The sequence below is a fragment of the Scyliorhinus torazame genome, chromosome 3 (genome assembly GCF_047496885.1).
Source record: "Scyliorhinus torazame isolate Kashiwa2021f chromosome 3, sScyTor2.1, whole genome shotgun sequence".
NCBI lineage: Eukaryota > Metazoa > Chordata > Chondrichthyes > Carcharhiniformes > Scyliorhinidae > Scyliorhinus > Scyliorhinus torazame.
This window is the reverse complement of record NC_092709.1, coordinates 356875170-356879986: the sequence shown is the minus strand read 5'-3', so window position 1 is coordinate 356879986 and position 4817 is coordinate 356875170.

Below are 4817 nucleotides of genomic sequence, written 5' to 3'. Positions count from 1 at the left end.
ATGCAGCCCGATAGGATGCTTTCTATGGTGCATCTGTAAAAGTTGGTAAGAGTCAATGTGGACATGCCGAATTTCCTTCGTTTCCTGAGGAAGTATAGGCGCTGTTGTGCTTTCTTGGTGGTAGCGTCGACGTGGGTGGACATGGGATACTTGTCTTGATTAACCGAGGCGTAGAGCTTAAGAGTGGGTGGTTATGATGGAGCTGTGTTAAATGTGGTTTGACCACAGTTCAGTACTGTGTGCAGTTCTAATAATAATAATGTAACAATCTTTATTTAAACAGCTAAAAATGTTTTTATGGGGCAGCAAGGTGGCGCAGTGGGTTAGCCCTGCAGCCTCACGGCGCCGAGGTCCCAGGTTCGATCCCGGCTCTGGGTCACTGTCCGTGTGGAGTTTGCACATTCTCCCCGTGTCTGCGTGGGTTTCACCCCCACAACCCAAAAATGTGCAGGGTATGTGGATTGGTCTCGCTAAATTGCCCCTTAATTGGAAAAAATGATTGGGTACTCTAAATTTAAATTAAAAAAAAAAAAAATGTTTGTATTATGGCATTTATAAATAAACATCAAATAAAACCACAACCAAGATAAAAGATAACAAACAGGAGAACACAACAGAACTCATTAAATAGCCAACAACCACAACCAGTCCTCCCTCCCATACCCCTCACCCCCTCTGCCTCCCCTCTTTCTTGTTAACCCTAACCCCCTCCCTCTCTGCTGACTTAACTGTCCTGGGAGAAGTCAATGAACGGTTTCTATCTCCGGGTGAACCCTTCCATCGACCCCCTTAAGGCAGATTTAATTTTCTCCAGCCTAAGGAAATCTGCGAGGATCCGGAGACTCCCAAGTCCCTCCACCCCAACAGGATCTGTCTCCGAACTACCAGAGCAACAAAGGCCAGAACGTTGGCCTCTCTCACCCCTGGACTCCCGGATCTTCCGACACTCCAAACATTGCCAATTCTGCACTGGGAACCAGCTTCACCCTCAGTGCCTCTGACATCACGCCAGCGAACCCCCTGCCAAAGTCCCTGCAACTTTGGGCAGGCCCGAAACATGTGAACATGGTTCACGGGCCCCCCACACACCGACCACTCCTGTCCTCCACCCCTCAAAGAACCTGCTCATTCTACCCACTGTCCTATGGCCCAATGGACTACATTAAATAGAATGAGACTCAGCCTGCCGCACGAAGAGAACTCATTCAACCTCCTCAGAGCCTCCTCTCATAACCCAGCCTCCACCTCACCCCCCCCAGCTCCTCCTCCCACTTTCGCTTAACTTCTCCTCTCAGGGCGCCCTCCCAGTCCATCAATTCCTTTTATATCTCTTGACACCCAAGGGCAGCACGGCGCAGTGAGTAGCACTGCTGCCTCACGGCACCGAGGTCCCAGGTTCGACCCCGGCTCTGGGTCACTGTCTGTGTGGAGTTTGCACATTCTCCCCGTGTTTGCGTGGGTTTCGCCCCCACAACCCAAAAAGATGTGCAGGGTAGGAGGATTGGCCATGCTAAATTGCCCCAGAATTGGAAAAAATGAATTGGGTACTCTAAATTAAAAAAATATATATCTCTTGACACCCTACCTTCTCCAACCCCTGTTCTCGACAGCACCTTGTTCTGCAACCCTGGGGGCAACAGATCAGGAAAGGACAGCACCTACTTTCTCATGTAGTTCCACACCTGTAAGTATCGGAATCCGTTTCTCCTGGGCAACTCACACTCCTCCACCAGTCTTTCCAAACTCGGGGAGCTGCCTCCACGAACAAATCTCTTAAACGCTCAATCCTTGCCCGCCGCCAACCCTGAATCACCCCCCCCCCCCCCCTGCATCCAGATCCCCGGAGCGAACCTGTGATTCCCACAGATCGGGGCCCAAACTGAGGCCCCCTCAAGCCTCGGGTGCTGTCGCCATTGACCCCACACTCTCAGGGCTGCCACTAATACCGGGCTTCTGGAGTATATGGCCGGCGAGATCAGCAGAGGCGCCGTCAACAAACTAGTACCCTTACACGAGGCTGCGTCCACCTGCTCTCAAACCGACCCCTCCCCCACTACCCGCTTCCTTACCATGGCTGTATTTGCCGTCCAATAATAATTCATTAAATTTGGCAAGATCTAACCATCTTTATTATTGTCACAAGTAGGCGCTGGTTTCCCACTGTAGAAAGGATGTGGTTGCACACATCCCACATCCTTGTGGGTGCAGAGCAGACTCACCAATAATATGCCTGGGCTGGTGCGTTTCCGCTATGAAGGGAGACTGGATAGGCCGGGGTTGTTTTCCTTTGAGCAGAGAAGACGGTTGGGGGGGGGGGGGGGGGGGGGCGTTGGGGGGGATTGAGGTGTACAAAATTATGATGGACATGGGTGGAGAGGAGGAAACTTTTAGCGCAGGGGACAATAAGGGCTGCGCGGTAGCACAGTGGTTAGCACTGTAGCTTCCCAGCTCCAGGTTCGATTCCTGGCTTGGGTCACTGTCTGTGCGGAGTCTGCACGTTCTCCCCGTTACTGCGTGGGTTTCCTCCGGGTGCTCCGGTTTCCTCCCACAAGTCCCGAAAGACGTGCTGTTAGGTGAATTGGACATTCTGAATTCTCCCTCTGTATACCCAAAACAGACGCCGGAGTGTGGCGACTGGGGGATTTTCACAGTAACGTCATTGCAGTGTTAATGTAAGCCGACTTGTGACACTGATAAAGATTATTATTATTATTAGGTAGATTCTTGATCAGTTAGGGAATCCAGGGTTATGGGGAAAGGACAAGAAAGTTGAATATCGGATCAGCCATCATCCTATTGAATGGTGGAGCAGGCTCGAGGGGCCAAACCGCCGACTCCTGCTCCTGTTTTATGGTCTTGTCGTTGTACAGGATTTCGCTGAGAGCACATCTGGAATACTGGGGGCAGTTTTGTGCTCCATTGTGTAGTCAACTGCGAACATCCCCACTTCTGCCCTTATGATGGAAGGGAGGTCATTGATGGAGCAGCTGAAGATGGTTGGGCCGAGGACACTACCCTCAGGAACTCCTGCAGTGATTGCCTGGAGCTAAGATGATTATACATAGAAGATAAGAGCAGGAGGAGGCCTTTTGGCCCTTCGAGCCTGCTCCGCCATCATCACGATCATCATGGCTGATTATCCAACTCAATAGCCTAATCCTGCTTTCTCCCCATAGCCTTTGATCCCATTCACCCCAAGTGCTATATCCAGCCACCTCTTGACTATATTCAAAGTTTTAGCATCAACTACTTCCTGTGGTAATGAATTCCACAGGCTCACCACTCTGTGTGAAGAAATGTCTCCTTATCTGTTCGAAATGGTTTACCCCAAATCTGCGGGCTGTGACCCCTGGTTCTGGACACACCCATCATTGGTAACACCTTCCCTGCATCTCCTCTGTCTAGTCCTGTTAGAATGTTATAAGTGTCTATGAGATCCCCCCTCATTCTTCTGAACTCCTAGCGAGAATAATCCCAACCTAGTCAATCTCTCCTCCTATGACAGTCCCGCCATCCCTAGAATCAGTCTGGTAAACCTTCGCTGCGCTCCCTCGAGAGCAAGAACATCCTTCCTCAGAGAGGAGACCAAAACTGCACACACTATTGATTGACCTCCCAACCACCACAAACATTTCCACTGAACCCAAACTGGACCGTGAGCAGGTTATGGCTGAGTAAGTGCTGCTTGTTCGCACAGGGCGGTAATTGGCTGGGTTGAATTTGTCCTGCTTTTTGCTTACTGACAATTTTTCACATTGAAGGATAGAGAGATGTTGTTGCTGTACTGGAACAGCTTGGCTCAGGGTGTGGCAGGTTTAGGGGAACAAGCGTTCAGTATTATTGTCAGGGCCCATAGCCAGTAGCTCCTAATTTAAAAAAAATACTTCATGGCATGTCGGAATTGCTGGCTGGTTCAAGCCTTTATTTATTTTTTGAAATTTAGAGCACCCAATTCTTTATTTCCAATTAAGGGGAAATTTAGTGTGGCCAATCCACCTATCCTGAGCATCTTTAGGTTGCGGGGGCGAAACCCATGCAGACACGGAGAGAATGTGCAAACTCCACACGGGCAGGGATCGAACCCGGGTCCTCGGCGCCGTGAGGCAGCAGTGCTAACCACTGTGCTGCCCTGGGTCAGCCTTTATTGCCCAGCCCTAATTGCCCTTGAACTGAGTGACTTACTGGGGCAGCTCAGAGTCAACCACATTGCTGTGAGTCTGGAGTCACGTGTAGGCCAGACTGGGCAAGGACGGCAGACTTCCTTCCGTAAGGGGCATTAGTGACCCAGCTGTTGTGCGGAGCACCCCTGGCTGAGTACCGAGTGCTGTATTTATTCAGGCTGTGACTGTCAGTCACTCTGCCAGTGTGGATTTCCAGGCTGGGGCAGTGTTAGACGTTGGAGAGAGCACTTTGTGACCACACTCTCTATGATTTACAGGCCGAGAGCGTTGTGCCCAGGGATCAATAACCAGCGATATTGGTGTGAAACAGGCCACTGCTGTGGGGAGACAGGCTGCTGCACCTACTTTTACGAGCTGTGGTGTGAGTAAAGTGGCTGGGCCTTGAATCATTGACAATCCCAGTGATGAGGGGTATTGTGGGGCAGTGCGAGGGGCGGGGGGCAGTGCGAGGGGCGGGGCCATTGCAAGGGGCGGGGCTAGTGGGAGGGGCGGGGCGGTGGGAGGGGCGGGCAGTGGGAGGGGTGGGGTGGCGGGGGCGGTGGGATGCGCGGGGCAGTACGAGGGGCTGGGGTGGCGGGGGCAGTGCGAGGGGCGGGGTTAGTGCGAGGGGGCGGGGCGGTGGGAGGCGCGGGGGCA